General features: G+C 43.4%; 1 long non-coding RNA gene across 1 annotated transcript in view; it reads right to left on the reverse strand.

The window, feature by feature from the left end:
- Positions 1-27,789, reverse strand: part of LOC112550173 — a 61,440-nt gene that overhangs the window by 22,542 nt on the left and 11,109 nt on the right. Inside the window, exons 3-5 of the long non-coding RNA XR_003093847.1 lie at positions 10,655-10,701; positions 9,725-9,809; positions 7,756-7,862 (exon numbers count right to left, since the gene is read on the reverse strand). This is a non-coding gene — a long non-coding RNA (uncharacterized LOC112550173). The remainder of the gene's footprint in view (positions 1-7,755; positions 7,863-9,724; positions 9,810-10,654; positions 10,702-27,789) is intronic.

The raw sequence follows: 27,789 nt of genomic DNA on the forward strand, positions 1-27,789 counted from the left end.
AGAAATTACACACAAATTGGTATAAATGATCGGAAACTGGTTCAAACCTGTAACACGGCAGAAGTTCAGTGCACGTCAACTGCTTTCAAAATGGCTGAAACTGGTTTAAGCTAAACCTGGATGGATGTAGCATCAGACTTCACTGATTTTAGGTTATATTGGTTTGTTAAACTTCGGATCCCCTCCAGATTCAAGTTAACTAACAGTCCCCCAGCATCCCAGGATGCTTTGCACCTCCCCCGCAACCCCACTCCCCCCTTGCAGGTTGGGCAGGCTAGCTTTGGCCAAAGCTGTCTACTCCAATCAAACAGAGGGTGTGATGCAGCGCCCCCTGATTTTTGTCCTGGGCCATTGCAGGCATATGGCTGCATTCCTGGGATCAAAAGTGAATGTTTGTTTGCTTGCTCATCAGTTCAATCTACACAGCTTAGACTAACCTGTGAAGATTAAATCGATTCAGCCTCGGGCTTTTTGACCATCTGTATTTAACCCTGATGAGTAGCATGCGGACCCCTTTTTGATTTTCTGTACAGGACAAAAATAATGCATGTAATAATGAGTGCTGTGAGAAGGCTTAGCTATATATACTTACAGGTTCATAATACCCATTTCACCACTGTCAGTAGCTGCTTTCATAAGTAAATCAAAACCAGTTGCCTGCTAAAAATTTATGTGCTGCATTTTCAGAGGAGGATCATCACTACCACCAAAATATCTGTATATCTGGAGTGTATACCTCCAGTATGACCTTCAGACCATGAATGTGTCTGATTTAGTCCATCCATTATTCCATCCAGCAAGGGACCCTGATACACAAATTTGTTTGCTATTTATTACAAGTGTCACATCCCAACTAAAAAGAGGATGGCAATCTCACTTGCAAATACATCATAATTAAGAACTTAATCTTTTCTTCTTTAAAAAGGTTAAAATACTTTTCTGCCCCGTTTCTCATGCAGGAGAATGGCAAGTTATATAAACATATATACCGATTTATGCTTGTTAAAACTTCAGCTCTGTTGTTTAGCTGTTGTTTTGTGCTAATTAAAATACTGTATGCAGTTTGAGTCGACACTGTCAATGATACTACAGTGAAGACTTCTTAGCAATTCATCAGATTGCTAAAATATGCAGGTATGTTGCTCAACGGTACACTGGTTCCTTTCTAATTTACAAGTGAATTAGGTGTTGCTGTGTGTCTGTGCTCCAGAGATAATTGCAAGACACTTTGCTTTGCTTTCTGTGTTTTCAATTTATGATTACTGCAACAAATTTAATGTCAGCATTCATTCCACTTGGTTCCATAAGATTCCCTGAGGGCCAAACCAGAATGCAGCTTTCTCTTCAAAGGACGTCATGATGCTACCCCTTGTTTGCTCTCGAGATCAAGGCATAGAACAAACACGGAATAAGATATGATTAAGAACTCTTTTGCAAAAAAAACCATTTCCGTCAGGATGCTAGTCAGGAGTGCTTCAATATAAGTGATGAAGGCAGGTTCGTGGTCAAGCAGCAAGAGAGAAATTAATGGCCCTTGTCTATTGTCTGTCCAATGTAGAATAGACTCTTCAAGTAAAACACAACAGTTACCAGGTTGCTTTATGCATGATCACAATGTTCAGTACACTCCTGGAACCTGCTCGAACAGCCCTGTGATAGGAGCAAAAAAAGGACTTTAAAAGAATGGAAAAGGGAAAGAAAACTGAGTGCTGAGTGGATTTTTAACAAAAACTCATTGTTGGTCAGTTTGCTGCAAATGAAATCAATAGAAGTTCAACATTAGCTTGAATCATGTTAAACCGGCAAAGCAAAACAGACAGTTATGAGTCTTGTCATTCGTTTTAAACAGGCACTTATGCTCAGTGATTCAGTGGCTTTTACTGTAGTATACCTATAATGTTTCCCATACTTCGCAATTAATGATCATGTCTTTATGGAAGCAGTGGAAACGTAGGCAAGTTCTCCTGCTGTTGATGTGGCAGGTCAGAGTCCACCCTGCAGTGTGCCATGTACTATTAGTTAAAAAGAAGACAAAGGCTGGACAACATCATCTTCCTCAACAGTCAAGTAGTGGGTGCCAGAGGGCAGATATCTACCGACAGCAGTGATGGATGGATCTCCAAGAGCCCGGCTGTTCAGCTGGAAGAAAGATTCTGATTCGAAGCTTATCCAGTTTCTTTGACTTGAGAATCTCATTGACAAAGCTTTTTTTTTTTTTTTTACACTTGTGTTTCCAACATTGTATTTCCTGGACTTTCGTTTCAGCAAACTCAACATGGAGAATGCTGGAAAGCACCAGGCAAGAGGCACAAGCCATACGTGCGTCGGCGACACAGGAGCAACCTAACTCAACAGCACTGACCTTGTAATCGCCTCTTCTGAACACCACCAAGAGCTGCTGCTTTACCCTCAGCTAGGAGGCTCAGCTGGTGAGATGAGAGATCTTGTCTGGCCACAGCGGCCTGGTGTTAGAGTCTTATTGTTACCAGTGCATAGACTGCATGGTATGATGTGATCCAGCTCCGTGCTTCTGAAAGCATTTTGCAGTGTTTTTCGGTTGTCTTTCCCTTTGCCTTTCCATTGCATTAACTCTGTTCTGTCAGGCTTCAAACTCTTTACTTTTAGGTAAAAACATACAATGCTCTGTATTCTACATGAAAGAATATCTACCGGGGCTCTGGCACTGGAGTATCTAAATAATTATGGGGCACTTGTGACATAGATGAAAGAGAGGAAAGGATGAACAAACAATATTTCTCCTTGCAGTCAAGGCAAACGCACATTCACAGAGCAAAGAGCAGCGGTGGGAATAAAGCCCACTGCCAGAGGACTACAACAGAATTATACATCAAACGCCACCCCCGTCAGAACAGAGTGCAACCTTCACCGTGAACACGAACAGACACACAGGCGTTCCCTCTGAGCCCTCGTCCGAACAAGCTACTCATGGAAGAGTGAGTATAAACATATTTCAAATCTAATCAAAACACAATCAAGAAAATTAGATCAACACCTGCCAGGCCCAGAGAGACTGGAACTGGAATAGAGACGCTCTTGTATTAATACAGAAGAACAGAATTCAGGACACCGGAGTTATTTTCCCTGCTCCCTACGGGATGGTGGGTGAGTAATTAGCACCTCCATGTTGCATTTTTACACACAAAAAAATGAATGCATTTTCATTGGTCTACTCCTTCAATAGACGGCAGCTCACATCCTTAGCTCCAGGTGTTTTCTGCTGCATTTTAAAAGTGCATTATAAATACAGTCCCATCATGGTAATAATTAACTCTCTAATTGGTCTGCAAGCCTGCTTTAAAATGCTCAGAAGTTGTTATGCAGGTGGAAATATTGCTAGAAAGAAATGAGATGGGACTAATTTATCCTGCAGAGTCTTCATTTTCTGATAGTGATCTACAAATCATAGCATCATAGTGCTTAGGGTCGGAAGGGACCTAAACAGATCATCAGGTCCGACCCCCTGCCCCGGGCAGGAATGGGAGCCGGGGTCATATCACCCCAGAAATGGGAGAAGGCCTCTCACAACTCTGACGAAATCGGTGCGTTTGTCAAATATTCGAAACACAAGCCTCCCACATTTGACCTGGACTTGTGAAGAGACAAATACAGAACCCTACAGTGAGGTTTGGGTGGAGTGACTTTTGTGACTTCTTAGATACAAAACGGAGGAGTTCGAGAGCCCTCGGGACTGCCATCGCTGAGTTTGTGAGAAATGCAAAAGGAAAGAAACAGCTCTCTTAAAGGGAAGCGCATTTAAACATGTCTTGGACTACAAGTGTTAAAAGCAAAGGAAATCGTTCTGAGATACATTACAGAGATGGAGATATTGGAATGTAAAAAAAAATAAATCCCTTTATGAGAGTGAGAGTGGGTTTTTTATTTTGTTTTTTTAATTAAGAAGGGAAGAAGTAAATGAAAAATATATAGCTAAAACAGGAAAAAAAGCTTTCTTTAAGCAAATTAATTTCCTTTGGCATAAAAAATTTTATGTTTACCTTTCGCTTTTGCTAGAACTAATTTGTTACTTTGGATTAGCAAGACACAGAGTCACGTAGTTGCTAGTTTCATAACGTTGTTATGCAAAGCTTTCAAAGATTTGTTGGAGAACCAAATGCTTGTAAGCCTTGAGTATAAACTTATAGAGAGAAATCAGTAAAAATTAAAATCCCTGGATTTAGTATTTAGCTACAGCCTGATATATTCTAACCAGATACTGGAAAATTTAGCAAGGGATGGCACAGTCAGATTGAATGAAATGCCTTGCCTACACATTGGGTATGGGTTCAGTGTACCCCGCTCGGAAACTATGCAAATGAAGACGACGTGCTTAAACAATTTCAAATGACTAAAATAGCTAAATCGCTCTCACCAGAAGGATACGTAAAATAGAGATGTCACTTCCCACAGTAGGATGTGATAGAATCATAGATGTATATGCGATGTAGAGTCTCTTAGAAAAGTAGGGCTGGGAGAGACCTCATCAGGTCAACTAGTCCAGTCACTTGCTCCGGGCAGGAGCATCCCAAACCTTCCCAGATCAATGTTCGTCTAATCTGCTTTTAAGAACTTCCAAAGATGGAGATCCCACAACCTCTTCCAATGCTCAGCTATACTCAGAGTGAGAAAGCTCTGTTATTAAATCCCCCAGTCTTTTCTTCGCCCAAGTAAATAATCCCAGGGGAGCAGCTCATCAATAACAGGATGGATGCAAACAGAAGAAACTTAAGCCAAAGTGGTGGGATTTTACCCTGGATTCTTTCAAGAGTCATTCTTAACCAGTTTGGTTGAAGTTACGCTGGTTGAGAGATTTACATCATCTGTCCGTTCCTTGTTCACACTGGTTTTATGCTAATTTGCCCAACGTAAATATTTCAGCTGTCCACACCTGTCTGCATTTAACTGACCACCGGCTCTACAAACAGCAGAAAGCTTCAACATATATCAACTTTCCAAACTCTCCTTTCTATTGCTCCTTTCTTTAAATTCCAAGTACCACAGCAGGGAGCCTCCGATAGGGGTGGGTAGCAACCAATTTTCTCATCCCTCTAAGCCAATGGTTCCCAACCTTTTTTTGCCATGACCCGTTGCTGGGAGTGGAGTGCGGCGGCAGCGGTGGCCTGGGGGTGGGGGAGCTTCCAGCAGTCCTTGGTGTGCAGTGCCACCGGCATTGCCCCCACGACCCTCATTTGGGTTGCGACCCGTGGTTGGGAACAACTGCTTTAAGCTCTGAGATTTCATGACTTCTCTTGTTCCAAATGTTGGCCTTAGTTTCATCCCAAAGATTTGACAAAATTGGGAGAAAGATGCCAGTCTCCCCAAATGCTAATAGCCTGGTAATTAGGGAACTCACCTAAGGTGTGGTCTGAACCTGTGTTCAATCCCCCCGAGCATCCCTGGTACAAAAGTATTAGTTATTCTGTGGTGCCCCTCTCTTGCATTTGGTCTCAAAAGTCCCATCCCAGACTTCCTGCAATGCCAGCTTCATACAAATCTGTACGCCACCAAAAATATCAGAAAAAAACCCTATGAGTTTTATTTCCTCACAGTAAAAATAGTCCTTCTCAAGCCTTATTTAACCCTCTCATGGCACTCAACACTTTTCTAAGGTCAGACACATAAGGTCTCCATTTGATAGCTATCTGCACTGAATCCCTACAGAGTTCATAGGCGAATATATTAAAAGATATATTCAAATACTGTAAAAATGGGACAGGCTAGTCTTATCTGGAGAGGGAATATTAAAGTTCCTCTAATCTTTGTAATGTGTCGCGGGGCACCTCGCTACCCCACTCCTAAAGAGGGGAAAACTGCCAGAGGAAAAGCTCTGGCAGTGCATAAGGAGCCCTAGCGGCGATTAGGGAGTACAGCTGTGGGTTGCTGGGGCAACTAATGAGAGTCAGCTGCCTGTAGGAGGCAGGGCCTGGCCTTTATAAAGGCCAGGGCTGAAGCAAGGCTGGCAGTTCCCTGCTAGCAGCCGGAGAGGCCGGAGCTCCCTCGGCCAGGATATAGGGAGAACCCGGATCGCAAGTATAGCTCGCGAGAGCTCCAGAGGCTGGAGCAATGATGCTGAATTACAGCCAGGAGGCTTATGTTGTTATGGCCCAGTGCCTTAGGTTTTGGTTATAGCCAGGAGGCTTGTGTTTGCTTTAGTGTTTGTATTAAACCGGTGGCTAGGGTGAGGCTATAAGGGGTTGGAGGAGGCCTCATAGGAACGCCCAGAGGGGTGGGGGCCCCAGCGCCTGAGGAGGGCGCAGCGTGCTCATAAGGGCTCACAGGGTGTGGGGCCCTGGCGCCCGGGATGGCGCAGTATTCTCAGGGGTAATCCCAGCAGCGAGGGGACCCTGGCACCAGTAAGGGCGCAACTTGCGGGGTGCGTAGACCCCAGCCCCAGAGAAGGGGCGGCATTATTAGGGAGCCCAGCGTGGGCACAGCGAGCCCCAGATCAGGGGCGGCATTATTAAGAAAGCCCGAGCATGGGCGTGGCGAGCCCCAGGAAAGGGGAGCGCACTTTAGAGAAGCCCAGCGTGGGCACAGCGAGCCCCAGGAGGGGGCGGCACTATTAGGAAGCCCCAGCGTGGGCACAGCGAGCCCCGAAGAGGGGGAGCGCCTTATGGAGAAGCCTGAGACGGGTGTAGCGAGCCCGGGTGAAGGCTAGCACAGCGGGAGACCTCAGACAGGGGTAAGGTGCTGCGGTGGGCCCCGACAAAAGGGGTTAGCAGCACGGCACCCCAGGAGCAGGGCAAGGTGCTGCGGTGGTCCCCGGCTAAAGGGGATAGCAGTGCGGTGAGCCCGCATAAGAGAGGGTAGCAGTGCGGTGGGCCTAGAGGACCGGAGACTCGGGAGCAAGTCCCGGAGCGGGCTAGGTTATTTTAGAGAAGACCTCAGAAAAGGGGGCCGACATCGTAGGGAAGGCCCCAGGAAAGGGCCCAACATCGTAGGGAAGGCCCCAAATGGGCTCGGAGAGCTCAGGAGGGGGCAGTACAACAGAGAAGGCCCGGGAGGGCGGGCGAGTTGATTTTGACGGACCAACGTCCAGTACATCTGCGAGGCTTGGGGCGTGGTATTAGGGGTTGGTAGGAGCCACGCGTAGCCCATAAGGCTAGGGTGCCTGAGAACGCACCCAGTGTACAGGGAGACCCCTGGTGGGTCCGGGAGAACACGGGGACGGAGGGCCCAGCTAACCGTGCCTAGGAGACGTAAGGCAGCCTCCCAACCTAACTCAAGATCAAAGACGTGGCGGGCGAGAATAGAGGGTGCCCTTGGGCTGAATAGGCACGGAGAGGGTGCCTTAAGGAGATCACGGCCCTCCTATAGGACCCTGCCGTGACATAATGAATAAGCAGGGACTCTGTTACGTATGTTCCCATCAAATGAGCAGAAGTAGGACAGCAAAGACAAGTGAACAACAGTAGGTTTTCTGTGCGTGCAATTACTAAGAAGCTGACTACTTTCAAAAAGCAGGAGGTCAGACCGACCCCTTTCCTTGGAGCTTAAAAGAAACACAGTTTTATTTAATCTCACATCTGATCCAATGTGCTGCCTAGAAAAATTGCTTTTTAAGTGTTTACTGTGTATGTATTTTTAAGTTCCTAACTCACTCAGCTTGAATCATTTGTATTTCACTGGGAGCTAGCTGTATGTCACATACGCATAAGCTTTGATTGGACATATTTTCCATGGTATTAAGAACTGTTCCTGGGCAAAGTCTTCTATCTTTAACTTCCATTTTTGTACCTTGTACTCAATGCATGTCTCCACTTTCCCTGATGCCTTCCTCATCTGTTTCAGATGTTTTTCAGATAAGACCCAATACAATCCCTCAATGTGTACCTCCAATGTTCCTGCAAATAATAAAATTCGTACATTAATCAGGGGATGCTCAGGATGTTGTTATTTAAAGCAGTGCTGTAACTGTGCAAAGTGCTTTATAGGTACAGAAAACAAGGTGGCACATCTAATTTAGGAATCGGTGTTCCAGATTTATCCACCATTGCATGGGATGTAGAAGCTAACGACAAGCTTCCCACCTAACACACTCAGAGGCCTAGCTGATAGGATTTGCGCTCTGGATAGCCTGAGAACTACTGGGTTGCACTACTGGGTATGCGGTAGCCCCAGTCATCTTGTCTGCCTCATGTCTCTACCCCACTCCTGGGCAGGGCTCACAGTAGAGACGATCTCTATTATTAGACCAACCAGATTTTTGCAAAAAAAAAAAAAAAAGAAGAAATGGAGTTAATTGCAAGCTTTCAGGCACAAACACCCTTCATCAGGCATGGAGAAAAGATTGTAAAAGGTCTGCTGGGTGGAAATGAAAGTTCAGAGAAATGAAAGTTTCATTTCTACCCAGGAGAACTTACAAGCTTTTCTCCAATGCCTGATGAAAGGTATTTGTGCCCGAAAGCTTGCAATTAAAGAATTTCTTTTGCAAAAATCTTGCTCTATGAGCCCCGATTGCTTTTTCCTCTAGATCAATATGGCTACCGACCACTCCTAGGGAGACGCTCTTGCTGCGGAGGGAGGTGTCAGTGCAGCCAGGAAGTGAATGCAACCAACGCCAGGTGCAAGGACCCTCTCACAGTCCCCTGCTCACCCGCTTTACCCACCTACTGCCACCGCGAAGGAGATGAGAAGCTGACAAGGGACATGGGGCTCCACCGGCTGTGAGTGTGTCCTGCTCCCGCTCCCTATGGCCAAAGCCTAGGGCTGACTCTGATCTCCACCACATCCAAATGCCACCAATTTTTGGTGCCAATGACAAGGGACACCAGAAGATTCAGCAGCCTAGTGCCCCCTTTAAGTCCATTCTGGCTACCTCTTTAAATCAGTACCCAGGACTCATTCTCTGGTTGCCCACCCCTTGTTATGCTACTGAATACACTGGTCAGAGCGTGCTTTTGCTACATCCAGTTCAAACACAGAGAGTCTTAACATCTTGCAGGTTTGCACACAGATTTGTATCCCCAGCTCAACCCCCTGCAGTCTAACTCTGTAGTTGTCAGATAGGCAACCCAGGGGCAGGGTACTAGTCTATCCTGTAAGGTCAAACAAGCAAACAGTGCTCATTATATACTAGCCCAGCTAAATTTGTGACTAAATTCCCATCTACTTGTGTTACTCAAAATGTCTTTCTTAGCGATCATCATCACCTGTACTCCTACACACACATGCATATGCACATACACCTTGAGGATTAACAGAGGGAAAATAATCCGTGTCTTTTATGAACAACCATGACACCCTGAATTCACATTTTTCAGAAATATGGACTTTGATGTGATCCCCACACCGTTTCGTCCCCCAAGCTGAATTAACCCTACAGTTAAGATGATACTTAAAGACATAACTGTTGCACATAAACTATTCTAAGCGTATTTGTTTCTTCTTTTCTAAGCTCCTTATCTCATGTCGGCATAAAATAAAATATTTAAAATAAAAGATATTTCATCTGTCATCGTTTGTTTTGCAAACACACTGGAAATACTGGGGTAAAGATTTCTTTTCCCCCATCAGCCAAGAGAGCAATTCCTACTTGATAAAATACTGTCACAAACAGATGCGCACATTTTCTGGCAAGTACATTTTTGTACCACTAGGTCAAGGTGTAACGGAAAAAAACTGCTGGTCACATCATTTTATAATTTACAAACTAGAACATGGCTTGAAGGAGAATATAAAAAAATTAGAGATACTGGTTCCTTACAGTATATACAGGTAGTTGGTAGTCTCCAGAAGTTCATTGAGATAAGCAAAAGTGCAAGTGCCTATACAGATCTGTCTGAAGTACCCTGAAACTCATGCAAAACAGGGAAGATAACACTCTCAAAAACAGATTTGTTCCTGACAGATACAATATTTTCTTTTCTGACTGAGCTGAAATACCATATGGACAGCTGCTTTTACACTATTCCATTTTAAATCCGCTTAAGAAAAGCAACATCGGGATTTATGTTTCCCTTTAAACATGTGGCTTGCTTCATCCCATAATGAATACCCAAATGAAGAAGAAATCTTTTTTATTTTCCCCGTTTTATCAGTCTTTTTTCATGTCTAACATTTGCAGCATGTTCCAGGAAGGCAAAGTGATATAAAAACAGTTACAGTAACAAGCTGAAGTCAAGGCATACATATGTTCTCTCTCTTGACTGCTCTGGCTTTGCTGCATGATTTTGGACAATTTCCATAGCCCTTAATTTCCCCTGTCTAGAAAATGGAGATAATACTAGCTCCCATCGGTATAGCATGCTCATGGTAGGAAAGGCCTCAATCGTGCAGGCTGATCAGTACTGACAGCCCTCTACGAGTGAATGAGCGCTGTCCAATTTGTATCTCCATAGCTACATCACTTCCCAGGCAGAGCAGCCTAGTGGATTGGGACATTTTTTCCCCCTTTTTCATTGTCAGTTGCTGCTGATGAGTCCTTTTTCTGTATTCTTAAATATACCTCAAGCTCATGCTTACCTTTAAGTGCCTGCTTAAATACTATTACAATCAATGAGGCTACTGAATAGGCATGATTTGCTGAATCAGGGCCAAAAACAGGAAAGAAAAGAATATGTATTTTTAATTTAAAACCTCTCATTTACCAAGATAAGAGGTAGAAATATGAGCACGTTAAAAATAGATATCTAACCTTCTACTGCCTCTCCAAAGTGGGTGGGTATCAAAGAAAAGAGATGGCTGTAAGGAGTGAAAAGAAAATGGTGTCAATTATTCATCAGTGCTATTATAGCAAGTGAAAAAAAAATCTGCACAGTCTTAAACATTGCCCCAAGTGAACTGCTCTTGAAGAATTTGATTTATTAGCACATCTAATTAACATCCACTCTTTTATTGCCTTTACACTGCTGTAGAAACCAATGTTGCAACTGGGGTGAGGTTATCTCATTTCTGTTAATTGTCCAGTTCAGCCCTAGCAAGTAATGGTGTCTGAAATAATTCCCTTGTAAGCACTTTATACAGTACTGATTTCTAGTTTAAAACTGGAAGGGTAAAAGGATAAGAGAGAATTCAGATTGGTCATGAATTCCTTTGTAAGTGAAACATAACATTTAAAGACTCCTACGCATTTTAACAAAGGCCGTATTTTCAAAAGATACCTATATTCTGCTGGGAAAATACCCGGGCCCAGCAAACAATTAGCCCATTACATATCCCAAACTAGCCGAGGCATTCAAACACTGTAGGTGTCATTTCAGGAACAACTTTTTCCAGGATACTTTTGCCACCTTCAGCTCATAACTTTGCCCTTTGTACTAACAAGGCCTAATACTTCCCACATACACACCCTGCTATCCACCGGCCCATATTCAACACTAAAGAGATTTCACGTCTACTAATGGGGGGTTATGACAGATATTAAACTGGCATACAGGTCTGAGCTGTGGATGATGTACAATACAGGAGATCATAGGAATCAGTAGAGAAAATTAGACGGAGGATTTATATTGAACTGTTGCTGATGCTGGCCAGATCCTGATGCTGGAAAAGATATACAAATATTTAACAGCTAATTATGCAATACAGGGCCAAGGAGAAGGAAGTTTCCTATTGCTATCCACTCAGAAACTGGTTCAGTCTTTGAAATGCAGAGATTTAGGCTCCTTGTAAAATTACTCATGCTTATCTGATGTGGAAAACCTCACTATTCACAAGAACTTAGTACATTAAAACCATATTGATAGGTTCTTAACCTCAATAAAATCTTGTGGCAATGAGTTTCATAGCTTATTTTTATATGATGTGAAGCAGTATTTTCTTTTGTTGGTAATAAATGTAATCACTTTCAACTTCAAGAAATGGCTTTCTTCCTTTATTGTACAACACGTAATTGAGAGTGGCCAAGTTATGTATTCTATTCATTTTATATCCTTTCTTTATGGTCCTTCTTATACGTCTCCTTTTAAATCTATCCCAACGTCTTTAGTCTTTCCGTGTCATTAATCACTCCCCTAGATTATCTTTGAAATCTCATTTATTTCTGCTGTTTGTTTTTCAAAGGAAACTGGCTGGATCTAAATGTAGTACTCCAAGCAATGGCATTTATTCATTCATGGGTGGAACATATCCCAGTAAACCAACTTCATCCATAGTGACTTAAATCAGGACAAAAAAAAAATCTATGTAATATATCTGAATTGTTTTGTCCATGTTTAGGCTATTTGTAGACAAAAGCACCCATTGTCTCTCTCAGATAAGCACCAAGCATATTACCATAAACACCGTATCATGTTGCAGAAAAAGCAGAAGCCTTCTGCTGAAAATTTAGGCCCTGTCTTTGCTGGGTTAATGGACGGCTCTACAATGGGAGAGACAAAATAGTTCTGCTGTCCCTACTCTCTTCAATCAATAGAGGCTCTTGTTAAGGATTTTATAACACAACCCAAATGACCAACTGAGTTTTGGTATTACAGCATCAAAAAGGGTCCAACAACAGAAGAGGCACTTTCTTTCCAACCCGTGCAATGTGAAGAAGGTGCTAATGATTCATAGCTGTTAATAACTTTTCCAATGACTTTTTCCTCCAATACTGTTTTATGCCATTTATTGCTTGCAATTTGGCTTGCTTAGCCCATGCTGATATCTTCATATTTGCTCCAGCATGCAGATTTACACGTACTTAATATCTTTGCTGTTGCATAAGCAGAGAGCTGCCATCTAACCATTAACACTGGCTCGCTTTCTTAGGTAACGAACAAGCCGGATAGAAAGTTTTAACTGCAAGTATAGCTTAATAGTCTCGTGATTGCTGAAACATTGAAAGGGTTTCTTGTATTAAATATTTAAAGAAGATTACCTGGCACAATTTTGTAGGAAGTCAGTCAGGAGAAATTTAAATTTCCAGGTTGGAAAACCCAGAGAGTAATTATGTGGGCTGAAATGCATATGTAGATGATGACCAGGGCTGGCTGAGGCACAAGGGTCCTAAAGTGCAGGGACTGCCCACTGCCTAGCCCCATACTTTAGCAACCTTGCACCCCAGCCAGCCCCTCGGCTGCCCGATGCCACCACCCACAAGCCAGGGCTGACCTCCAGATCCCCCTGCCAACCTGGGGTTACTCTGCCTTGGCTCAAAGTGCTGCAGTCCTGGGTGCACATGTAGACGCTGCACTCAGGAGCAGCTGACTCCAGCCCAAGCTGCGCCACAGTTTATTTCTTCATCTTAATAGCACCTATAGATGCGCACACAGTGTCTAGAATTTGCCCATTACTTTGCGAGGGAGAGTGACTGAGATGCAGTGTTCAGCTGATGCAGTCGTCTCCTAAATGTTCAGGGTGGTTTTAACAGCGTATTTTTTTTTATGTCTGACTAAAGTCACTGAACAAAATCTTCCTTTTCTATTTAGCACATTCATTTGCAACCTTGAAAGCTTTTTCATTCGGTGGAAGTTGGACGATAACAGTAATGGATGTAAAGATGTTCTGTATAGAACAATGCTCTATGCGCTGCGTCTTTTTCTTATGAATTAGCACAAATACATTAATTTAGTTGCGGGAGAGTTAGCACCATGTGTACAAGGGGATATTTTCAGTCGCTTTTTATCATTTTTTTTTCATCATTTATTTGACCAACTTTGGGAGACTAGTGAACTGTTTGTCTTGATTTTTCTAATGTGTTTTTTGGGAAGTAAATTACCTGTTAGTTTTACCTGCTTCCATGTGCACCACTCTCACACTACAAAGAAAGGACTTTGCTATGGTAGTGATAAGCATTTAAAATATCCACACCTTTCCTTTGCCGCTGTCTCCCTGCTGCACCTCACCTCCTTAGAACCTGAAGAGGTAACTGAATTGGGACCCAGCTCTTCAACCCACAGCCATGGAGGATGCTCTCATCAGAGGGGTTCAGTTGCACACGGCTGCTGCAGCAGGCTAAGGGAGTGTGCATTCCCTACGCACAACCGTGCTCTGCAGAGATGCCCTAAAACTTCCCCTCTGGGGCGAGGTGGGAGACAGCATGCTTTAACCAAGAGAACAATGGAGCCAGGCCAGAGACCTTGCTGCGATACTCTAGCAGCAGCTGACAAATGAGACCAAGTGTGGACAAGATCCCCCTCCCTGGCCACCATTCCAGTCCAGCATTTGGCCCAGGTACAAAGTCACTGTCCACTTCCCTTTAGTTACCATTCCTCTGGAGAGTTTTGCTGAGCTGTTATACAACGAAAGACCTCTTACTAGGCTAATCTTCTATGAAGCCTTTAGTTCATTTGATGCCTATTATCATAGAATCAGAGAAAATGAGGGCTGGAAGGGACCTCAGGAGGTCACATTTGGATCAACCCGCTGCTCAAAGCAAGACCATCTCCAACTAGATCATCCCAGCCAAAGATCTGTCTACCCAGATCATAAAACCTCCAAGGATGGGAAGTCCACTGCCTCAACCTGTTCCGGTGTTTTACTACTCTCCTAGTGAGAAAGTTCTTCCTAATATGTAAGCTAAACTTCCCTTGCTGCAACTTGAGACCATTGCTCCTTGTTCTGCCATCTGCCACCACTGAGAAGAGCCCAGCTCCATCCTCTTTCAAACCCCCCCAGTTGAAGGCTGCTACAGTCCCCCTACAGTCTTCTCTTCTCTAGACTAAATAAGCCCCATTTCCCAGTCCCCCAGTTCCCTCCCTACAGTTCTCATACATTTAATATTCCCCACCCCAGACCTCTGACCTAGCCACGAAAAGTATATTATTCATAATCATTTAATGAACTTAAGTGACAACTATACCCCACCTTATACAACATCGCCTTATTTCAATTTAATTTGACTTAACACAGGGTTTTATGAAGGCCATGCAACAGACTTGAGCAAGAGGGACTCCACAGAATTCAACCACTTCAGAAATGTCTTAGCCTAATTCCTAGTAAAGGAACCAATTTAAATAAAAAAGATTTTCTAATCAAATGAAGTTGTTTTCTTCCAAAAAAAAAAGGCCCCCCCTCCTTATCAGATAACAATCTCCATTTATCTCATACCTGAGGCAAGCTAGTTATGAACATTGCCTGTGACAGCGCACCATCCATTATGTAAAAATCCATAATGCTACAACGTATTATGCCTAATATTTAACATATTCCTTTTCATCTAAGAGTTAGGAATGCATCTGAACATTTCTAATAGCACAGACCTTAATTGAGGAACATGCATTAAATTCTGTTAAGCAATAGTCTTGCTAAAAGTGTTTTTGCTATTAACAGAAAGAAACATTTTTCAAAAGTAATAGTAATAGCCAAAGGTTTCATTTTAACTAACACATTGATTAAGAAGACAAGGGAGGGGGGGCTTCTGTTAGAAGTTAAGGATTCATAATTAAGTGGATAATAAGTGGGAGAAATGCAATTTAATATTTGAAAGAGGGACTCTATATTGAGTAATGTGTATATACTGTGTATATAGTATATATACACCTATACACACACACATATACATACGCACCCCCTATATATATACCTATATATATACACCTATATCTATCTATCTATCTATCTATCTATATACACCTATATATACACACACACACACACACCCCTATATATTGTATATATGCACCTGTATCTGAGAGACGATTGAACAATTTGCAGAGAAGGTATTCACTGAGTTTTGCCCTTTCCTGCTTCTGGATCATTGTGATAGGTCAGGAGGTGGGTGCTTCCACCCCTGTAGTCTCCACTCTACACAGGAACTCCCGGTAGTCTCTCGCCTGATGCACAGGGAAAGTCCCCACTATACCCTAAACAGATATCCCATCTGGCACCATGGTTCGTCCTGCTCCCCTGGGTCTCTGCCCAGAGCCTTGAATGGCAAGGGGGACAAGCCAGGAAGCCTTGTCCCCTCATAGGTCTATATGACCACTTCCAGCCTCACTCCCTCTGGAAGCCTTCACCTCCCGCCCTGTCTCTGCCTTCTCTTTTCCACCTTCCTTCACTGCTGCATGTTTGTCTCTGACACCCCTGGTCCTTGCGGCCAGCCACAGGCCCTCACCTGCAGCCTCTCCGCTGTCCCTTCCAGGGACATCTTGACCTTTCCCGGGAGCTGTCCAGCAGCACTCTCCAGCCAGGAACCTCTTCCTCTACAGCTGCCCGGCCTGGAACGACTTCTTTTCCTTGTCTCCCACTTTCGATAGCCTTAAGGGGGCACAGCTAGAAGTCTTCATAGTCTAAAGGGGTCCTCTGCCATGGCCTGCGTACCTTTGTCATGTCGATGGGGGAACCCCGCTAGAATTTGAAGTTCTTGGCTGTGCCGCCCTTAGTTAGTCACACTTCTTTAAAATCACGCACACCACTCATTCACATCACTCCGTGATCATCAGGCGAATTATTCTGTGGAATCAACCAGTTGGCACGAGAACCAATTCGATTTGAATCTTAGCATCCTCCAGCTCAAAGCTCATCTTGTAACTTCTTCCAGCTTAGCCCTGCAGGGCAACCTTTTTTTAATGCCAAGCCCTGATTCTGTTTTGTGTTCTGAAACCGAGCTTGCGTCTTGTGCAGTGTTTCCCTCCATTACGTCATGCCCTTCAGTTCATTATGGGATTTATTTGATCTTTGGTTCTCCTCTCATTCTAGTTGCTTTGTACTCTTTTCAGTTTCCGTAAGATCCCATAATATTCCTGTAACACATTAATCATGCTTTCGGTGGACAGACTCTTTGATTAAATAACCTCAGAACAGATCTAGTTAAAAACTCAGATCATGTTGCTAGCTGCTCAATGGTTAATTAGAAAACATGGCCTTGTCTTTACACCTCTACCGGTGTTCTCTCGACCACCTGAATATAAATGATGCAGAGAGGGGGAGGGACCCTAGCAGCTCCTGAAAAGGAACAAACTGACTGAAACTCTCCACCTCTGTTTCTTATAGCTAGCACTAATGCAACAAAATAAAAGGAAATGGTGCCAGGTTCCACCGCCCAATGGGTTGAAACCGCACAAAGAAGACGCTCAAAGAACCATTGAGCAGCTAGCAACATGATCTGAGTTTTGAACTGGGTCTGTTCTGAGGTTATTTAATCAAAGAGTCTGTCCACAGAAGATTTCTCACTTGGACTCATTTGTGAAACGTTTTGGAAAATAAAGTTGGCAATTAGAGGTCCTATTTCAGAGCCTCCATCTGGAAGATTACAAAGAGATATAAAGAGTACTGCTACTGTAAGCAAGATACTGGAGACTTTCCCTTAAATTGTAATGGGCCAGCATTATGGATGAGAAGGCTGAAACCTCTGCATGCGAATAGTTATCAGCAGACTCTAACTTACGGTTAGAGTTGAGAGACAGCTCATGGCTTCCTATAAAGCTTATCACACACATTTCTGAGGCCTGGAGCTGTACCAAGCAAAGTCCACAGCAAACCTTCTGGAGGGAGCCTTGAGTGTTTGCTGTGAATGACAGCAGAGATCATTAATCAGCATTCCTGGGCTGACAATCTTGTAAAAATAAATAAAAGTGATGCTGTTAATACTCTTACATAGATTCTCACCTGCTATCGCTGCTCATAAGGACATAAATCTGTAACAGGTGATCAAGTTTATCTTGAGATGAATTTAATGTGGATGCAGACTCCCTATGAAAGGCCTTATTCAAAAAGGGATTTGGGTACCACAACACTGAGCATTGCAACACCTAACTTTTAATTTCCTGACCCCCAACCTGGAATGTGGAAGAAGCAAAATAGTGGGCTCCTGTTACTGAGCTAAAAAGACCAATTCATAGTAAGCTGATAGCAGGGATTGCTGCTAGTTGACTGATTGACAGTTATGGGACACAGCACATGGATAATTGAATACAGGAGGCCAGATAGGACCATTATATCACCCAATCTGGCCATAATATATCAATCTGAGGAGGAGAAACAAGTAGTGTACAAGCCCACAGGCAACTGCGCACTTCCTTGCTACACAGTCCTGATGCATTTACCATTACAATGACTTACTGTTTGCACTAGCGTGACAAAAACATACATAGAGTCCCCCCATTATCTGACACACCACTTCAGAGGAGATGGTGCACTTTGCAAAGGCCTTACAAACTAGAGTGGGTTTGCAGATGACTATTTATGTCCATCAATTCAGAGCTTCAATCACACATTTGCAGGCTTGAAGGTTTCAAATCTTTGAAACGTGGATCTGCAGAGCAGGCCAATATTATTTGTAAAATCTCTTTTAATCAAAAAAGTGACTTTTGGAAACCAGGAAAAAAATGTTGCAAAGGTTTCTAAGATTTTCCTTTTCCATGAGCCAACAAAATGAAACTTCTTAAAATTTAAGTTTTTCTTTTCTTTAATTTTATTTATTCTCTTTTCTAATTCTGTTGCACAATGGAGGGGCTGGATGGACACTAGCCTCCCCCTCCCCACTACCTGCACAGAATATAAAATAGGTAAAAAAATGTTCCACTTTAAAAACCAGTAAGATATTTTGTAGGATTTTGGCAATCTTTCCCATAATTGAAACAGCCGTGACATTTCATTTGAATATAAATACAAATAAAAATCATAATCAGTTCAGCTAGTTAGTATCAGCTTGCTACTTCCTACGGGCATCACAGAAAGCAGTTTCTAGCAAATTGAAATATTGTCTGCAAAAAAACATTTCTACCAGCTCTAATGAGCTTTTTAGTAATAATCATGACCCATAGGAGTAGGAGAGATTCTTTAGTAGCAACAGGAATGAGTTAGGCTGAGACACAGCTGTCTTATTACTTGTGGGTCTTGTGATGCGAAACAGAAATCCATCACGTTACTTTAACTGCAAAATCCAAAGTCCTGGGAACAAATGCATTTCCACTCATCTACCTACCACTCCCAGGTGTGTTTCCCAAAGGAAGGGGTGAGAAGGGAGACACGGAGTCAGCTTTTGTTCTCTAGGAAAGAGTTGATTACGTGCTGAGCTTGAGGGTAAGTCACAGCAGCCTCCGCGTTGCTCCAGCATGGACCAGCTGGCAGCAGCCCTGATCAGTAGCTGAACAGAACCAGAGCAGGATTTACTCTGGGCCTCCTCTCCCGGCAGGCATCGAGACCACCACTGAAGGCTGTATAAACCGACCGTGTTGGCCCTGTTCTCTCTGGGGACTCTCCCTTCCCAGGACTGTTCCCAATTAAAGACAATTTATACCCCCTTTAAGGCTACAGAAGGAGAACCTGGCCCGTAATGTTAAAAAATCTACAGCTCAATAAAACGTGACGCATCTTTTCACAACTTCTGCCAGTCTTTCTCCCCCTCTGGCTTCTAATGCCACCTTACGCTCCTTTTAATTATCTTCCCTATTAATATGAACATAATCTCTGTATACTTTCAGCCCCCCCCGTCAACTTCATGTGTTTCCTCCTTGAATAACTACCAGAATCATTAAACATCTCAGCTCTCTGTTTCTCAGCCAGAATTAATTGCTTTATGTTCTGCACAGGGTTTTTGTTTTGTTGTGGGTTTTTTTTTTTTGGCCTAATTAAAAAAAGAAAAGGAATACAGTATTTCTGTTACTGTTTTCAGCTAAATAGCTTTCCATGTTCTGTATATTATCGGGCAAATGGTTGCTTCACTTGGTAATTATAAAACAAATTTGAAAATTAATATCAGCTGGTAAATGTGGCAACAAAAATAATTAACAACACTGCAGTAAATTACAAGTAAAAGTCTGACAACCCACACATTGCCCTAGGAGTTATGTTGTCCCTTTTTTTAAAAAGATCTTTTTGCTTAAGATTTTAAATAAAACTGACTTTCAAAATACTGAGTGGAAACGCATCTGATTGCCCTTAGATGGGGAGAACGGATGGAGATTAAGCAATGGCAGAAATACAAATTCAGGTTCACAGCAGACATTTGTATATGGTCATTGGTTGTCTGATGGTTCAAGAAATAAATAATGGATTCATATTTTACTTGGATTTGGGGCTTCAAATCCAATTTGTAGGTTTATTTTTCAAGCAGTTTCTCATAAAGACATATCTCTAAGTACAGGACATGATATTTTATGGCTTGTAGGTAGGTCACATTCACCCCATAAAGGTGTATCAGCATCTTTTGGCCACTTCTTCTGTGCCATAGCAATCCACACCTGACCCAATTGTAAGCTCAACCAATGAAATGCCCTATTCCTCGAATGGCAAAAGCTCTCATTGGCAGAGCTTGCAGGTAGGCCTTTTCAACAAGCCAGAGCTTGTGCTCCATTAACCATAGTAGTTCCCCCTCCAGTGCTGATTTAAATCTGCCTATATCTATTGATTTTAGTGGCCCAGTACGATTTACAGTACAGTATCTGCCCCAACTGTAGTTCTTACTCTTAGACCATGTTTATGCAGGCAAAAATATCGGCCCCCAAACAAGCCCCACCCCTTCATTTCCATTTTGCATACACCTGTGCCCAGCAGTTAGGTAAAACAGATGAGGTAGAGTCATGTTTTGGTGCCTTCCAAGGCAGAGAGCCTGAGAGCATGCTGGAATAAATAGCAGGGGGATCTTAATTTTCAACAGTGGTTATAAGCATGACAGGGACACCTGGCCTTTTGGGGATCCCCCCAGCTTCGCTTAATGCATCAACCTGCTGCTGTGCCAACACAGGCTGGAATTAGCCAAAGTCAAACACCACGCTAGTGCAGATGCGCTGCTTCGGAGATCTAACCTTGCCGGGTACCTCTGCGTAGCACTGCATTGTGCTATTTAGTTACCCTAAATCCTTTTGTGTGCAAAAGTATGGGGTATTTTGAATAAATTTAAGTTGCTTGGGCATCACAGGAATTAGGGATGGGTCTCTTTCTGATTCTGACCACAGGAGCTGTTGGGAAAATAGAGTTGCTAGGTCATTCACAATGCTGTTGTTCTAACAACTTCTTTTCATCCCTACATGGGACAAAATCAAATACTGACAATTTTTGTGGAATAGAAAGTGAAAAAGAATGAGTGCAATAAGCTCAAAACAAAAACAAAAAATCAACATCTGGGGAGGTTTTTTGTTTTTCTCCCCAGAATTTTCCCATTGAAAAGCAGAAAACAGAAAGCAAGCCAGCCAACCCTATAGTTGTTAGGGTCGGAAAGGACCTGAGCAGATCAAGTCCAACCTCCTGTGAATGCTGGGATCAAATGACCCCGGCTAGGTGATTCTCTAGCCTCCTTTTGAAGACCCCCAAGGTAGAAGCGAGCACCGCTATGTTTTCTCAGACAAAACTTCTTGGTCAGAAATCTTCTGGAAGCTCTATTTGTCATTGTATTTAAAAGGAAATACACTTTTCCTTTCATTTGGTAGAGGTGAATCTTTGCTACGTCTTTCTCAATTATTCTACCCGCTCTAAGTTCTGGAGATGTACGTGGATCCAAATGTTGGAGGGGGCAGGAGACACACTTCCCTGGCTGACCTGAAAGTCATCTTTTGTTTGTTTCTTTGTTCGCTCTCCTTACCCCAGCTTCTTTATTTTAGAGGTAGAGGATTTCCGACTGTGTGTTTTACTGTCACTAGCACAAAAGGAGACCAGGACTAGTTAGGAAGATGTCGGCATTGCTGTAAAGCAAACGTTGCAGCAACCACAGTGTACATAAAAAAAAGGAGGATGCTCTGTAATTAAAGCTGCCAGAGCGACCCTTTGGGCTTGCTCAGTCCTTCGTGCCACTTTTCTAGATCACAAAAGTTAAGAGGGTCCTTTCTATGCTAATGTCTCATGCGGCTGCATAATGCCACTAGACTAATGCCAGGGATGAATTTGGCCCATTTAGTGGCCAATTAGTCACTCCTCCCCCACCCATGCACTTTTTCTTTAATGTGATATAAAACTAATTCCTTGTTCCTCTTTCAATAAAGTGTGAAATTGTTTTCTCAGGTAATTAGCACATGGTGGCTAAAGAAGGGATTAGTTATATCTGCAGTATAGCAATTGGCACCACAAATATGCCCTAAGAATCAGCTGCAGATCTGTTGTTGAACTACCCACTTAAAACATGATCATGGATTGAGCCAAAATGGACAATGAAGCCTGCAATAGAGAACAACAGTAAAAATGATTTAAGTAGTCATATATATGAAGCTACTGTTATTAAGTTTAAAGCCGAGATTATTTTTCTTGATTATGGCTTGTGGTTAGCAAGATACACCGCACAACTGAGATCTGTCTCTTCAGTGCCTCTAGCTGTCTCCCGTCTGGAAAGTAAGAAAGGAGTCGACTCAAAGATGCACTGGCTTCCCATTGCTACAAGAGAGGCATCAAGTTGTTTTTTCCCCCGCAAAACCCACTCCTGATCAAAAGCCATCGGGTGAGCTAGAAACAGAGGAGAACTCTTCAAAGTCTAAGGAGGCCGCTCAAATGACTATCAGGCCTTAGGCAAGCAATCCCATGTTGTCAAATCGTGCTCCCTCGGCTCCAATTATTGATATGTTGTGGACTACACAGCCATCTGATATTATGTGTGATATTTCATTAACGCTGAAATGAATTATTAGCAAGGGAGGAAAAACAAATCTTTTTTTTTTCCTGCCTACCCTTTCTAAGATTTTTCACTCCTTCACAGCTTTCAGAAACCTCCCCCTTTTGCTGGGGCCCACTCACTCTATAATTAAGTTAAGGCTGTTCTTATAAAGTTGCCAAGTAAAGATGTGCATCTGAATACTTTCTCTCCCCCTCTCCTCATGCTCAATACATCTCTAAAACTCCCTGATTTTCTTTCCAGGAATTGGAAATGCTCTTTAACTAATCAAAATGCACTTTGTTCAGATACGCAGCCGGGGGAAGCTGAGGACGCTGCCCTGACATCAAGGAAATACTTGTGCTCCAATTTAAAATCCAGCAGCGGACACGTATTTGGTCAAAGCCCATTTTTAAGGGGTCGCACCATAGCCAGGCAGCATGGGCTTTCTGCAGACCCAGCCTGTGGAGAAGACTGGGGGATCAATAAGACTGACCAAACAACAAAACATTGAGAGAATATTTCATGACAGCAGGACAGTGGTTCTGCAGCAAAATTATTGTGGTTTGCCCTGAATTCATTTAAAGACCATCACAAAGAAATAGGTGGGCAGAAGCTCTCCTTCCTTCTTGGCCATTTCAGAGCGTTCTTCTTGCTGGTGGTGTTGCGCTTGTCTCCTTCAGGCTGAAGTTTAACTCTTGGTCTCTTGGGTTTTTTCTGTCTCTGCCTTTTGCAATCCTCTGCTATGAACCAACCAGATGCATTTAGCAGCTGAGCTGTCTTTGCTTCTCTGGGGTCTTGGCCCCTCAGAATACTACCTGATATAACCAGTGTATGTGCAGTTGCTGAAACCCTGGCATACAAATACTCCATAACTTCCAAGCTAAGGAAGTACAGGTACAGAAGCAACTTCCAAGTACAGATATAGAAGCATATAGAAAACAGCAAACATAAAAAGCAGCACATCTTTAGCAAGAAGGAGACAGTCCTGGATCTCTCTCTTCCTATGGCTATGGAGTGATGACAGTGTCCGTCTGTTCTGGAAAGGAGAAAAAGTTTCGGGAACTCGGTATTCCCCTCGAAGTAGTCCTATCAAATGGGGGAGGAGCTGAATAGAAAGGACCTAGAACATGCATCAAAGTGGTGTACAGATGTTAGCAGCTTTATGCACTAGTCTTATGCCAAATCTATACTATAAACCTCTGTTGCTATCGATCATCGAAACATAGAAAAGTAGGACTGGAAGAGACCTCTCAAGATCATCTAGTTGAGGGGTGCTCAGTCTCCAACCTATAGGCTACAGTTGGCCTGCAGAGCTAAGCCATTTGGCCTGCAGAGGCCCCATGGATCCGAAAATTTGGCAGCAGGGGAGCAGTGGCAGCAATTCCCGTTCCCCTGCTACCACATTTCCAGAGCCATGGTGTCAGGTTTGACCTAGAAACCACTATACAAAGCCCAAGCAAAAGTCTCTGTTATGTAACTAATGCCCATCTGCAATGATAAGGAGGAGACAGTCTTAGATAAAGGATGCTTGAAAACAAAAGCAGAATCAGAGGACTAGGGCAAAGAGCTAATTTAAATATTAAAAATCACACCCCTAGGTGGGGAGAAAGTATGCTAATGAAACATACATGTATGTAAATGAGATACATAGCTAAAACACAGGTATAGAGACATGCTCAGTAAAGAACTCCTTGCGTCACTCCCTTATAACCAATTAGCAAACAAGAATGCTTATGAAGGTCCAATAGTCCTGTATAAAAGATGCTTAGAATTAAGAATCTGTGTGCTTGTTACGTGAAATTATTCCGCTTGCACCTTGTATTGCTAGCAATAAATCTTCTTTATACTTTCACCCCTGGTATCTTTATTTGCTTTTGCATACCGGGCACGATCCCAGACTTGAGCTGGGGCTCAACAATGGGGGCTGGATAGCACAGTAGATCAGTGCACAGAGGTGGTCCAGGACCTGATCTAGGCACACAGGGGCTGGCTGAATGTGGTGCAGGGTCAAGCTAAGGCAGCACAGACCCTGATCCAGCCTGCAGACTGGCTCACACCATTCATTAGGCCGCGGCACCAAAAGGTGAAGCACCACTGATCTAGTCCAACCCCTTGCCTGAGGCTGGATCATCCCTATTCAAACAGTCCCAAGCAAATTCTTGCCTAACCTATTACTAAAACTACACAGGCAATCCTGGCACACGACTACAAGCACAGCACCCTAGCTCGCCACAGGTAAAATAGGGTAAAGCAATATGATCCCTTGCCAACAGCTTGACCAGCAAATCTGTGCTTTTACTATGTAAAGCCTCTGGCTTGTGTCAGGTAGTTTTAATATAGCACTGCAAAGAAGTATGATATGAGCTGCATCTACATTTGGAGTACAGCTGTGGGCACTCCACTACCAGCAAAGTACTTTTAGCCTGGCTATACATAACAGCACGCTGAAAACAGTTGAATGCATTTGTGGTATTGCTCACAGGACTTGGGAAATGACGTTTTCCCTGTGAAAGCTTTGGGGCTTTCGGCATAAACCCAAACAGAAATGTTTTGAGGGAGATTAGCAAAACCCCAATGGGTGCGTCCAGACAAGCACAGTTGTGCAGTATGTGGCACCACATCTGCCACACCATGTACCACACCTGCCGCACATGCAGTGTTCCCCGTGCTGCTACTTGGCCTTAAAAAACACAGGGTGGTGCACATGATGGCAGCACACGCCAACCAAAACCAGATCCTGGCTGCCCAGAGCCAAGCTCCAGCTGCCGGCCAGGCTCCCTGCAGCAGGAACGCTGTGTCTGCAGCTCCCAAAGGCCCCCAGGACCCCAGTTAGGCTGCAGAGGCCAGCACACTTGCTGGCCCCAGCCTTCCCTACCCCACCTGGGGCAACAAGGCACAAGAGTGCCCGTGGCATGGGTGTTTCCCGAGGACAAGTAGCAGTGAGTGGCACAGCCACTGCTACTTGTCCCTGGAGAAATGCATGTTCCTACTCAAAGAGCTTAAAACATGGAAATTTTTTTGGTGCAGGCATTTGGTAGGAAGCTTTTAACCAACTCTAGTCAGTGTGTGCGTCTTCAACATTTATTATTATTTTTTCTCTTATTTTATTTGCACCTTAGATGAGCTCCATTGACTTTCATGGAGTTACACCAGTGTGAAAGCAGAATTAGGATGCTTTGTATGTGGAACTATTAATTTCTACCACCCTCTGTGATAGTCCCAGGTCTCCTGATGTGTTGCCGCTCATGGTGCAACTCTTCCATTCACTTGGAAAAAAAGAAAATTTAAGTAGGATAACATAGCTGCCAGTTTAAAAACGGAAGACAAATTACCTTAAACTTTATCAGCTCTCCGAGATCTTGCTAATATATGCAAAGGCTTGCTTGGCTGAAACTGCTTCTTATTTTGTGAAGTATATGAGTATTTAGGGAATGCATCAGCAAATAAAAAATGATAATCAGTTAGACATTAGATAATACAGCTAATAGTTCACAAAAGCAGGGAGTCCTCATTTCTCATTGTTAGTGCTCAATTGGGTCACCCATTGACTGAGTTATTGTCTATAAAGGCATTTGGATTGATTAGCCGTTGCACTACCTTCGGAGCTGTGTGAATCAATATACATTAATTACAGGTTCTTTAACACAACGCGTCCTGTATTAGGTACACAAAAGGTATGTACATGAAGCCCTTACTGGAAATCTATTAGAGATTATCTGTAATACTTATGTGAGTGCTATTGATCCCTATCTGCGTGCCTGAGAGGTATTCTAAAGGTACGCACAACCCCTCTATTAAATAATTGTTTCGTTTTACAGATAAAGACTGGAGACACAATGAGGTTTTTTTCCTACAGAAAGTTCTGGCTCAGAGCTGGGAATTCAGATCAAATCACTTGACTGCTTTTTCAGTAAATGAACAGCTACATTGCAGACTTTAGTAACTGGCAGACCAAGTGTTTACTGCTACAAAATGTATAACATCATTAATTAAGGCAAGAAAAGCAATGTTAGTTAAGAGGAAGTTCCCTTTGGCTTAATCCAAGAGAGTAATTGGTGTTTTAGGCTTATAAAGTCTTAGCCATGTTAACGTGCAAAATAGCATGGGCAGTTTCTAGACTTTGCCAACTGGCTAACTCCATTCTTGGATCTGACCACCAGTTGAGAGACACTAGGACACTGAAGGAGGATCCAGGGAACTACAGACCACTCAACCTAACCTCAGTTCCTGGAAAAATCATGGAGCAGATCCTCAAGGAATGTATTTCTAAGCACTTGGAAAAAAAGAAGGTGATTAAGAACAGTCAGCATGGATTCACCAAGAGCAAGGCATGCCTGACCTGATTGACTTCTATAATGAGATGACTGGCTCTGTGGATGCAGGAAGACCAGAGGATGTAATATGCCTTCACTTCATCAAGGCTTTTGATACGGTCTCCCACAACATTCTTGCAAGTAAGCTAAGGAAGTACGGGTTGGATGAATGGATTGTAAAGTGGATAGAAACTTGGTGGATCATCAGGCTCAGAGAGTAGTATCAATGGGCTGGGGTCTAGTTGGCAGCCGGTATCAAGTAGAGTGCCCCAGGGGTCGGTCCTGGGACCAGTTTTGTTCAGTGTCTTCATCAACGACCTGGAAGATGACATAGAGTGCACCCTCAGCAAGTCTGCAGATGACACCAAGCTGGGGGGAGTAGTAGATATGCTGGAGGGTAGGGCTAGGATTCAGAGTGACCTAGACAAATTGGAGGATTGAGCCAAAAGAAATCTTATGAGGTTCAACAAGGACAAGTGCAGTCATGCACTTAGGAGGGAAAAATCCCATTCACTGCTACAGGCTGGGCACCGACTGGCTAAGCAGCAGCTCTGCAGAAAAGGACCTGGGGGTTCAGTGGACAATACACTGAATATGAGCCAACCGAGTGCTCTTGTTGCCAAGAAGGCTAACAGCATCCTGGGCTGCACTGGTAGGAGTGTTGCCATCAGATCATGGCACGTGATTATTCCCCTGTATTCAGCACTAATAAGTCCACACCTGGAGTACTGTGTTCAGTTTTGGGCTCCCCACTACGGAAAGGATGCGGACAAATTGGAGAGAGTCTATCAGAAGGCAACAAAAATGGTTAGGGGGTTGGGGCATGTGACCTCTGAGGAAAGGCTGAGGGAGGGGTGGTTCCAGAGAGGATGGAGCTGGACTGTCATCAGTGGGGAAAGATGATAGGACAAGGAGCAATGGGCTCAAGTTTAAGCAAGGCAATTTTAGGTTAGATATTAGGATAAACCTTCTCACCAGGAGGGTAGTAAAGCACTGGAACAGGTTGCCCAGAGAGTTGGTGGAGTCTCCATCCTTGGAGGTTTTTAAGACCCCAGTAGACAAAGTCCTGCCTGGGAT

The sequence above is a fragment of the Alligator sinensis genome, unplaced genomic scaffold (assembly GCF_000455745.1).
Source record: "Alligator sinensis unplaced genomic scaffold, ASM45574v1 scaffold559_2, whole genome shotgun sequence".
NCBI classification, from domain to species: domain Eukaryota; kingdom Metazoa; phylum Chordata; order Crocodylia; family Alligatoridae; genus Alligator; species Alligator sinensis.